The sequence below is a fragment of the Scyliorhinus canicula genome, chromosome 11 (assembly GCF_902713615.1).
Source record: "Scyliorhinus canicula chromosome 11, sScyCan1.1, whole genome shotgun sequence".
NCBI lineage: Eukaryota > Metazoa > Chordata > Chondrichthyes > Carcharhiniformes > Scyliorhinidae > Scyliorhinus > Scyliorhinus canicula.
This window is the reverse complement of record NC_052156.1, coordinates 162,983,124-162,995,624: the sequence shown is the minus strand read 5'-3', so window position 1 is coordinate 162,995,624 and position 12,501 is coordinate 162,983,124. Positions and strand designations below refer to the sequence as shown.

General features: G+C 43.7%; 1 protein-coding gene across 6 annotated transcripts in view; it reads right to left on the bottom strand.

Moving 5' to 3' along the window:
* prkcq (protein kinase C, theta) overlaps positions 1–12,501 on the bottom strand; it is a 233,340-nt gene that overhangs the window by 30,279 nt on the left and 190,560 nt on the right. The gene's annotated exons all lie outside the window — the stretch shown is intronic.

Below are 12,501 nucleotides of genomic sequence, written 5' to 3'. Positions count from 1 at the left end.
ACTCAGATATGAAGCTGTCACAAATGAAAGTCAACCTAGATTCGAACAGGCTCAATATTCAATCACATTTTGACAATTAGAGTTGGCCAAGATCAGCCATGCTGAATAAGTTGTATCGTAACCAGAATCACTTCAGGCGCCAGATAAAGCCCTCACCTTAAAGGCCGTCACTTTCACCAAGGGTCCGATCTTAAATCGAAGTGAATGAGTTTTGAGTGTGTTAAAATTAAGCCCAAAGTCTGCCCACCATCAACATGTTGCAATTCCCCACTGACCAGTAGTTTATCTGGACCATTCATTCACGAGCTACAAGAGCAAGGCAGAGGCTGGATAGTCTGTGACAAGTGGCTCATCTGTTGACATATCAAACCCCTCCAGGTCCACAAAGCTCAAGTCAGTCATTTGCCACAATAATAATAATAATCTTTACTAGTGTCACAAGTCGACTTACATTTACACTGCAATGTAATTACTGTGAAATCCCCTAGTCGACACACTCCGGTGCTTGTTCGGGTACACAGAGGGAGAATTCGGTATGTTGAATTCACCTAACACGCACATCCTTCGAGACTTGTGGGAGGAAACCGGAGCACCCGGAGGAAACCCACACAGACACGGGAGAACGTGCAGACTCCGCACAGGCAGTGACCCGAGCCGGGAATGAACAAGTGCAAGTGTATTCAAATCCTCCAGGGCAGAATAATTAACCTGATTGGTGCCTCTGTAAGGCTCAATCCCCACCCATTTCACCATTACAACAGTGATTATTATCACAGTACGCCTGACAGAATCCCGCCAATCTCACTTCAATAGCCCTTCCCTTTCCTGTGACCTTAATCTCTGTGAAAGACAAAGGAGTCAATGAAACACCAGCACCTCCAAATCACTCACCATCCTGACTTGGACATACATCAATGTTCCTTTATCAAAGTTGATTTATTGGCTATGGTAGCATCTTGGTTACATTACCGGACTAGATATCCAGAGGGCTGGACTAATGATCTGGAGATTTCAGTTCCAATCCTACCATGGCATTGAGGGGATTTATATGCAATTACTTCGATAAATTGGAATAAAAAGCTATTGTCAGTAATGGTGACCATGAAACTACCAAATTGATAGAAAAACTGAATTGGTTCGCTGCCATTCTTCTGGAAAGGAAATCTACCATCCTATATGGCCTGGCCTATATGTATCCCCAGGACCCACAACAATGTGATTGCCTCATAACATCCCTCTGAAATGGCCTAGGAAGCCACTCATTTGTCAAAAAGGAAGCTCATAGTCATCTTCCTGGGGCCAATTAGGGGGTGGGCAATATTAGACACTTTTAGTTGAGAGCTCAAGACATAAGACCATAAGACCATAAGACCATAAGACATAGGAGCGGAAGTAAGGCCATTCGGCCCATCGAGTCCACTCCACCATTCAATCATGGTTGATTTCAACTCCATTTACACGCTCTCTCTCCATAGCCCTTAATTCCTCGAGAAATCAAGAATTTATCAATTTCTGTCTTAAAGACACTCAATGTCCCGGCCTCCACCGCCCTCTGTGGCAATGAATTCCACAGACCTACCACTCTCTGGCTGAAGAAATTTCTCCTCATCTCTGTTCTAAAGTGACTCCCTTTTATTCTAAGGCTGTGCCCCCGCGTCCTAGTCTCCCCTGCTAATGGAAACAACTTCCCTACGTCCATCCTATCCAAGCCATTCATTATCTTGTAAGTTTCCATTAGATCTCCCCTCAACCTCCTAAACTCCAATGAATATAATCCCACGATCCTCAGACGTTCATCGTATGTTAGGCCTACCATTCCTGGGATCATCCGTGTGAATCTCCGCTGGACCCGCTCCAGTGCCAGTATGTCCTTCCTGAGGTGTGGGGCCCAAAATTGCTCACAGTATTCTAAATGTGGCCTAACTAGTGCTTTATAAAGCCTCAGAAGTACATCCCTGCTTTTATATTCCAAGCCTCTTGAGATAAATGACAACATTACATTTGCTTTCTTAATTACGGACTCAACCTGCAAGTTTACCTTTAGAGAATCCTGGACTAGGACTCCCAAGTCCCTTTGCACTTTAGCATTATGAATTTTGTCACCGTTTAGAAAATAGTCCATGCCTCTATTCTTTTTTCCAAAGTGCAAGACCTCGCACTTGCCCACGTTGAATTTCATCAGCCACTTCTTGGACCATTCTCCTAAACTGTCTAATTCTTTCTGCAGCCTCCCCACCTCCTCAATACTACCTGCCCCATCACCTATCTTTGTATCATCGGCAAACTTGGCCAGAATGCCCCCAGTCCTGTCATCTAGATCGTTAATATATAAAGAGAACAGCTGAGCCCCAACACTGAACCCTGCGGGACACCACTTGTCACCGGTTGCCATTCCGATAAAGAACCTTTTATCCCAACTCTCTGCCTTCTGTCTGACAGCCAATCGTCAATCCATGTTAGTACCTTGCCTCAAATACCATGGGCCCTTATTTTACTCTCCCGTGAGGCACCTTGTCAAAGGCCTTTTGGAAGTCAAGATAGATTACATCCATTGGCTCTCCTTGGTCTAACCTATTTGTTATCTCTTCAAAGAACTCTAACAGGTTTGTCAGGCACGACCTCCCCTTACTAAATCCATTAGAGTACTGAATATCTGCACCTCAGGGAAACCATTGCTTGATTGCCAGCTCTGGCTCTCTGATATCTTCTGTCAATTGCACAATATTTTTTAATACAACCAAACAAGCTTTCATTGTTTGCAGATTCCGCTATTGATACTTTTAAATGATTGACCCTTACACTGGCCTGTAGTAAAAAGAAGCTTTTTTTTAATAAAGAGGACAATTACCAACAAATGACATTTTTAAAAGCTTTTTATTACAGACCCTATACTCATGAGAGGATTAATTGTTTCTATACAGTGCACTGTGGGTGAATGGGGATGTAAAGGCCTTGGTTGGCATGGGAACTAAGGGGGCAGGGTGGGAGGGGCATGAATGGGGCATGGAGAGTGTATGCGGGAGGTGAGGGGTTATGAGGGGTGAGGGTTATGGAAAGCCTTGTTTTTCTCATTGTAACCGGGGTGAAGTCCCACAGCACCAAGGAAGGCCTTTTGAGTTGACTAACGCAGCATTTAGCAGCCCCCCGGTGGCTGCCTTCAGACTCTTTCCTGGGCTAGCTGCTGCAGCTGCAGCCCACACCCATCCCCGGAATGAAAGCCCAGTCTTTCCCAAAACTTTCTCCTGAGGCCGATGGGCTGAGCAGGGAATTCTCCCGATTGCTGTGCTACCCGCCTCGAGGATGAAAATCCAGCCCTTTAGTTCCTACCCATCCTTGTGTCCTCAGTAAATGTAGCAACAAGACCTTCAGACCGCTCATCCAAGTCATTACAGTATTATTGATTGTAAATAGTTGAGGCCCCAGCACTGACCCCTGTGGCATTCCATTAGCTTGTCAAACCGAAAAGAACCCATTTACCCTGACACTCTGCTTCCTGTTAGCTAGCCAACCTTTATCTATGCTAATATGTGAGCCCAACACCATGACCTCATATCTTGTGTAGCGAACCTTTCACATGGCACCCTATCGAATGCCTTTTGGAAATCTAAATACACCACGACCGGAATTCTCCAGCTATTGGGATTCTCTTTTCCCACTGGCAGTGAACCCTCTCCCGCTGGTCTCCCGGCGGCGTGGACTGGCTTCAATGGGAAATCCCATTGACAAGAAGCGGGAAGAGAGAATCCCGCCGACAGTGAACAGCGCTCCGCCGGGAAACACGCAACTGGGGAATCCTGCCCCACAGCCATCTGGTTCTCCTTCATCCTGTGATTGAATAAAAAAAACTTCCTGGAAGTCTGTACTTAACACAAGGCCTATCAGCATCTTCCCGGGAAAGGTTATTCTCAACTGTAATGTTCACTGTCTGCCCTCAGTATCTTGCTGATAAAAATGAATGTTCTACTCACATCTGGCCTGTCACACTTAAGGCGAACTTTGCGTCAATAAGCATCATACGTGTTGCGTTAAAACCTGCCTATGGTTGCTCAACAATTCTTATTCAGAAAGCGTAAATAAACTACAACTGAACATGTCGGGAAACATGACAACGTAAAGGGAAAAATGTGCTCAAGACCGGCCAGTGATAAATTGCTCACATTTCTGAAAATCACCAAGCCCAAGGTGACCACGTATCAGTGAAAAAAGTAAAACAGTCAAATCAATTATTCCATGATTCCACCCTCCCACCCACCCCCAATAACCTTTCACCCCCTTGCTTATCAATCATCTCTCTAGCTCTGCCTTAAAAATATTAAATAACTCTGATTCCACTGCCTTCTGAGGAAGAGAGTTCCAGAGAGTCAAAACCCTCAAATAAAAGATTTATCCTCATCTCCGTCTTAAATGTCTTAACAGTGACCCTTCGCACTAGATTCTCTGACAAGAGGAAACATCCTTTCCACATCCACCCTGTCAAAACCCCTCAGGATCTTATTTGTTTCAATCAAGTCGCCTCTTACTCTTCTAAACACCAGTGGATTCAAGCCTAACCTGCCCAATCTTTCCTCATTAAACAACCCACCCATTCCAGGTATTAGTTTAGTACCTCTTCACGGAATTATTTCCAATGAATTTACATTTTTTCGTAAATGAGGAGACCAATTTTGTACAGATTCCTTCGGATGTGGGCCCATAACCTCCTGGCTCCCCAGTGTCGGATTTGGGGGGGGGGGTTAACCCGCAGATCCTTCCCGGAAGTTCCTGGATAACGGTTTAACCAGCAATTGTCTGGAAGGGCAGGCTTCCCCTGGACAATTGCACTGGGAGCCACCCGACTAAGTGATTTGAATCATTAACTTTGGATAGCTCAGCCACTGTTACCCTAACCCTTATCCACAGCAAATGTTACTTCTTCAAAGAACTCCAATAGATTGGTTGAACAAGATTTCCCTTTCACGAAACCATGGTGACTCTGTTCGATTACCCAGACTTTTTCCCAGAGTCCTGCTATAACGTTTTTAATAATGGCTTCTAACTTTTTCCCTGTGACAGATGTTAGGCTAACTGGCCCGTATGTTCCTGCTTTTTGTCTCCCTCCCTTTTTGAATAAACAAATTGGAGGTTTGCATATTCTACACATTGTGGGAAATTATGTTAAAATGCTAAAAATGTTATCGGCAATAAATGTTGGCTTTTCCAGTGATATTGCATGAATGATTAAAAAGCAAAAGCAATTAATGACTTATTTGGAATTAGGCGACCAATAAAGCAAAATAATTGGCACAAGCTAACAGTGGATGATAGAAGCATATAGCACGATGAAAAAGTTAATAAATGAAAGTTCCTGTGAAGTCAACAAACAACATTTCCTTTCTGAATAATGAATCTGCTCATTTATCTTTCCTTCAAATCTATGTGTGATCATCAAGTGAAGACTGAAAGTGAAGTGCTTTGGCCTGATGAGCGATCAGATTTTATTCTGTTATTTAAACTGTTACATATCAAAACAAACAATTTTGATTGCCTCCTGCTCTATATTTTTTCAGACACACATTGCGGCACTCTGTAAGAATTCTGCATCCGTTGAGCAAATCTACAACTTTTAATGACTTTGTAAATCTTTAAAATTCTTCAATGTCAATTTGCTTGTATTTGCGAGTTGTGCCAGATACTCAGCAGGAATAATATTAATTAAGAACTGTTTTTCAATTTTCACATCTGCTTTCCGTGTACCTCACACTTATTGCTGCTGAAGCTCTGAAGTCCAAACTCAGCTGTCTCTCAGATTCCATCACAGACAACATCTAACTCAACCAAACCTGTAATGTTCCCGACACACTCCATGGTACAAGTTACACGTTGTGTAACACAATGTGGCAGGGGGATGGGAACCAATGCTGGAAGTTGGAAGGTAGTAAAACAGGGACAGAAACAAAAGGAAGTAAGGGGAAAAGTGCAAGGCAGAGAAGACATAGTCAGAAATCCATAAGGGCGACAGTACAAGGTACAGTGACTGAGGGGAGCACAGTGAATAGGCCCAGTAATAACAAAAGGAATAAAACTGGAGATGTTAAGATTCAAAACAGAGGTAAAAAAACCAACATAAGTGTACTTTACCTGAATGCTCGTAGTATTCGGAATAAAGTAAATGAGTTGGTGGCACAAATCATCGTAAATGACTATGATTTAGTGGCCATTACTGAAACATGGTTAAAGGATGGTCACGACTGGGAGTTAAATATCCAAGGGTATCAAACTATTCGGAAGGACAGAGTGGATGGTAAGGGAGGTGGTGTTGCTCTGTTATTTAAGGATGACATCCGGGCAATAGTAAGGGATGACATCGGTGCTATGGAGGATAAGGTTGAATCCATTTGGGTGGAAATCAGGAATAGTAAGGCGAAAAAGTCACTGATAGGAGTAGTCTGTCGGCCACCAAATAGTAACGAGATGGCGGGGCAGGCAATAAACAAAGAAATAACTGATGCATGTAGAAATGGTACAGCAGTTATCATGGGGGATTTTAATCTACATGTCGATTGGTTTAACCAGGTCGGTCAAGGCAACCGTGAGGAGGAGTTTATAGAATGTATCCGCGATAGTTTCCTAGAACAGTATGTAATGGAACCTACGAGGGAACAAGCGGTCCTAGATCTTGTCCTGTGTAATGAGACAGGATTGATTCATGATCTCATAGTTAGGGATCCTCTCGGAAGGAGCGATCACAATATGGTGGAATTTAAAATACAGATGGAGGGTGAGAAAGTAAAATCAAATACTAGTGTTTTGTGTTTAAACAAAGGAGATTACAAGGGGATGAGAGAAGAACTAGCTAAGGTAAGGTAGACTGGGAGCTAAGACTTTATGGTGGAACAGTTGAGGAACAGTGGAGAACCTTCCAAGCGATTTTTCACAGTGCTCAGCAAAGGTTTATACCAACAAAAAGGAAGGACGGAAGAAAGAGGGAAAATCGACCGTGGATATCTAAGGAAATAAGGGAGAGTATCAAATTGAAGGAAAAAGCATATAAAGTGGCAAAGATTGCTGGGAGATTAGAGGACTGGGAAATCTTTAGGGGGCAACAGAAAGCTACTAAAAAAGCTATAAAGAAGAGTAAGATAGAGTATGAGAGTAAACTTGCTCAGAATATAAAAACAGACAGTAAAAGTTTTTACAAATATATAAGACAAAAAAGAGTGGCTAAGGGAATATTGGTCCTTTAGAGAATGAGAAGGGAGTTTTAATAATGGGAAATGAGGAAATGGCTGAGGAACTGAACAGGTTTTTTGGGTCGGTCTTCACAGTGGAAGACACAAATAACATGCCAGCGACTGATAGAAATGAGGCTATGACAGGTGAGGACCTTGAGAGGATTGTTATCACTAAGGAGGGAGTGATGGGCAAGCTAATGGGGCTAAAGGTAGACAAGTCTCCTGGCCCTGATGGAATGCATCCCAGAGTGCTAAAAGAGATGGCTAGGGAAATTGCAGATGCACTAGTGATAATTTACCGAAATTCACTAGACTCTGGGGTGGTCCCAGTGGATTGGAAATTAGCAAACGTGACACCACTGTTTAAAAAAGGAGGTAGGCAGAAAGCAGGAAATTATAGGCCAGTGAGTTTAACTTCGGTAATAGGGAAGATGCTGGAATCTATCATCAAGGAAGAAATTGCGAGGCATCTGGATAGAAATTGTCCCATTGGGCAGACGCAGCATGGGTTAGTTAAAGGCAGGTCATGCCTAACTAATTTAGTGGAATTTTTTGAGGACATTACCAGTGCAGTAGATAACGGGGAGCCGATGGATGTGGTATATCTGGATTTCCAGAAAGCCTTTGACAAGGTGCCACACAAAAGGTTGCTGCATAAGATAAAGATGCATGGCATTGAGGGTAAAGTAGTAGCATGGATAGAGGATTGGTTAATTAATAGAAAGCAAAGAGTTGGGATAAATGGGTGTTTCTCTGGTTGGCAATCAGTAGCTAGTGGTGTCCCTCAGGGATCCGTGTTGGGCCCACAATTGTTCACAATTTATATTGATGATTTGGAGTTGGGGACCAAGGGCAATGTGTCCAAGTTTGCAGATGACACTAAGATGAGTGGTAAAGCGAAAAGTGCAGAGGATACTGGAAGTCTGCAGAGGGATTTGGATAGGTTAAGTGAATGGGCTCGGGTCTGGCAGATGGAATACAATGTTGACAAATGTGAGGTTATCCATTTTGGTAGGAATAACAGCAAACGGGATTATTATTTAAACGATAAAATATTAAAGCATGCCGCTGTTCAGAGAGACTTGGGTGTGCTAGTGCATGAGTCACAGAAGGTTGGTTTACAAGTGCAACAGGTGATTAAGGCAAATTGAATTTTGTCCTTCATTGCTAGAGGGATGGAGTTTAAGACTGGGGAGGTTATGTTGCAATTGTATAAGGTGTTAGTGCGGCCACACCTGGAGTATTGTGTTCAGTTTCGGTCTCCTTACTTGAGAAAGGACGTACTGGCGCTGGAGGGTGTGCAGAGGAGATTCACTAGGTTAATCCCAGAGCTGAAGGGGTTGGATTATGAGGAGAGGTTGAGTAGACTGGGACTGTACTCGTTGGAATTTAGAAGGATGAGGGGGGATCTTATAGAAACATTTAAAATTATGAAGGGAATAGATAGGATAGATGCGGGCAGGTTGTTTCCACTGGCGGGTGACAGCAGAACTAGGGGGCATAGCCTCAAAATAAGGGGAAGTAGATTTAGGACTGAGTTTAGGAGGAACTTCTTCACCCAAAGGGTTGTGAATCTATGGAATTCCTTGCCCAGTGAAGCAGTTGAGGCTCCTTCATTACATGTTTTTAAGGTAAAGATAGATAGTTTTTTGAAGAATAAAGGGATTAAGGGTTATGGTGTTCGGGCCGGAAAGTGGAGCTGAGTCCACAAAAGATCAGCCATGATCTAATTGAATGGCGGAGCAGGCTCGAGGGGCCAGATGGCCTACTCCTGCTCCTAGTTCTTATGTTCTTATGTTGCTCACTGTCATCCTCACTGACCTCCCCTTGATCCTACACCTCAAATGTGAAAAACTGAAAACCCTTGTCCATTCTTACAAAGCCCTGCACAGCCGTGTCCCACACTATCGCTGCAAAATCTTCCAATATCAATTTGTATCATCATAGAATTTACAGTGCAGAAGGAGGCCATTTGTCCATCGAGTCTGCACCGGCCCTTGGAAAGAGCACATTACTTAAGCCCATATCTCCACCCTAACCCCACCTAACCTTTTTTTGGGCACTCTTTAGCATAGCCATTCCACCTAACCTGCACATCTTTGGACTGTGGGAGGAAACCAGATCCGTCAGGCCTTGCTTGCACTCATCTCTCTCTGAGCTCCATCATTACTGGTAGAACCATCAGTGTGTCAGCCCTACTCTCCAGAACTCCCTTCACAAGTCACTCTGAAGTGTGCATTCTCTCCCACTTTCAAAAACCTCCTCAAATCTTTTCCTCCCTGACAACACGTATCCACTATTTTTTCTAACTCTTCTATTACAGTTTCACATCTGTTTCTCCTCTGCAAAAACAGCTTGGAATATTTAAGTTAACTTCATTAAAAAGTGATATAAATTCAAGTTATTGTTGTATCTCAAATCAGAGACAGCCCAGCAGGACAGTTTCGAAGAGGAGCGATTTAACCATGTCCGTCATGCTGAGCTGCATCTGACTGGAAATCTCCTCTCCCTGTATCTTCTTTCCCTAAATGCATCTGATTCTTCCTTGATTATCTTCTCCAATTATCCCTCATTTCAAACTGTTCAACTACCCGTTGCTTATTTAGTACAAGGAATAAGGAGTCACGATAAGCGCGTAAATAACAGTGAAGAGAGAAATACCATACAGTGAACAACAAAAAGTACAAGTGATTACAATAAATGTTCATTGAATAAGCTGGCACTCCTGCACTTAATTAAGTTTTAGCTTTTGCGGACACCTTTCGTGATATACAGGGTCGACTGCGAATTTATATTTAGCAACAATGAACAAAAACCGCAATACAATGGTAGGTGTCCTCGAAGATGTGAACGTTTTGTGAGCCTGTGTTAAACAAGCAAATCTGTTTTCTAATTACTGCCAGACATATTTTATTCTTCGCAATTCTATCTCAAGTATCCATTATTTTTAAAGCAATCCTTCCAGCAATCCTCATATACTCACTTCTCGGGTATTTGACATTCCTGATGTAATCATTCCCTGATATCTCACGTTCTCTATGCAATCAGGAACATGCACGATGTAATCATTCCTTGTGTTAACTGAGTTTGTGTAAAACATTGCGTTGCTTCTTGCCAGTGACGTTTTTACCCAGGATGATCTACAGAGTATATTCTGGTATAAAGGTTTGTTTCTTTTATCAATAAAGTGCAGTGTATACACCTCATCAATAACATGTAGTGATTCTGGGCAGGAAAAATCACCCTCACACTGGATGTGTGTTTAGCTGCAAATAAATCTGTCTCCTTAAGTGGGGAGGCAAATAGCTGATTTATTCACAGACAAGGTTGGGTGGCTATCAGGAGATTCCACTCTTTTCGCAAGAGAGAATTTAAAATGGGTTAACAATAGAATGAAAAGAGTGCATAAAAGAAAGAAGAGAGGAAATGGAACCTCTAGGTGGCAGTGTTCCCTTGCCCAGTACACCACTGCAGCTTGAGTGATAAAGGTTTTGTATTATTTATCATTTTAATCGCATTAATGCAAGTAAATAGTTTTATCTTGTTCCAAAATGGTTCCACTTGAATGTTTCTCTGAGGAATACTTCATTTCATTGAGTGAACATTTGCCATTATGACTTTGGCCTTTGAACTATGTTGGTGAGCGTCGATTAAATTGTATCCGAGTGTGTGAATTATTCAGGAATCTAACTTGTTTATGCGAGATGTCAGTTCCTCTGTCTTCATTTCAATCCACAACTATTGATCCATTCTGGAATTTCAGAAAGCTACAGGCCTGGCTGCCGTGTTAAATCCCACAAAACTCTCAGGCCATGAGTGTAATCACCAGAAGAGTCCATCAAGTATGCTCAGGCTAATTTTTGGGAGTTTCCCCTTCAGTAAAGAGTCATTCAGTGGCCGATAGGCAGTTAGACAGCTGGCAACGGTAACCTGGAGAATAAAGTGGGGGGAACTCTAAGACCGACAGAATTGGAGGAACACATTTTCCTGGGTCTTATCAAATGGCATGGGCTCTCCACTTGAAACGAAATGCATGGAGCTTAATTTCCTACCTTGTGCCAATTGATCATGGATCTCCAGTTTCTAATTTATAGGAGCAGGATTTTTTTTTTAACAAAGCACATGGAGTATCTGGAGGCCTGTCACACACTCGGATACAATTTAATTGAGCTTCACCTAACTTTTAATGCTTGTCTGCCGCAGAATATTACAGCATCCACAAAGTGGACGCAAATTCAAATGCATGCCCACTGACCCTAACATTCCATTTAGACTTGACACTTTCTAGTATTCTTTGCCATTCAGTCATTCCAACCTTTTTAAGGTACTTCTGCTCCTTGTGCTTTCTTGGGTTTTCAGCATCACAGGCAAGGAATTAGGGAGATATTCTCACCTTCAACTGGCTGCCGAGGGGTGCGCCAAAATGACTGTTCAGCATTCCTACATGGACAGGATGACACCCTCATCATGCAGTTAACTGTGGACACAGCTCTGCACTCCCTACATTAGACTCAATGGGTGTCATAGAATTTACAGTGCAGAAGGAGGCCATTCGGCCCATCGGGTCTGCACCGGCTATTGGAAAACGCACCCTACCCAAGGTCCATAACTCCACCCATTAGCCCACTAACCCCACCCAACACTAAGGGCAATTTAGCATGGCCAACCCACCTAACCTGCACATCTTTGGACTGTGGGAGGAAACCGGAGCACCCGGAGGAAACCCACGCAGACACGGGGAGGACGTGCAGACTCCGCACAGACAGTGACCCAAGCCGGGAATCGAACCTGGGACCCTGGAGCTGTCAAAGTGGACTTGGCCAAAGATGGGCATCACGGTAGCACAGTGGCTAGCACTGTGGCTTTGCAGCGCCAGGATCCCAGGTTCAATTCCCGCTTGGATCACTGTCTGTGCGGAGTCTGCACGTTCTCCCCATTTCTGCGTGGGTTTCCACCGGGTGCTCCGGTTTCCTCCCACAAGTCCTGAAAGACATGGGGCGAAATTCTCCGCACTCACGACGGTGCGGAGAATAGCGGGGGTCGTAAATTTTTACGGCCGCGCTAGTCTGACGCCCTCCCGCTATTCTCCCCCCCCCCTCCACGCCCGACTCGAATCGCTGCCGCCGTTTTTTTACAGCGAGCAGCGATTCTCAGCTGGCCGATGGGCCGAAGTCCAAGCCCTTTACGACCGTTTTTAGGAACGTCAAACACACCTAGTCTGACCGTTCGTAAAAACGGCCATAAAGTTCGGATCTTGGCAACCATGGCACCGATTGGCACGGCAGTACCA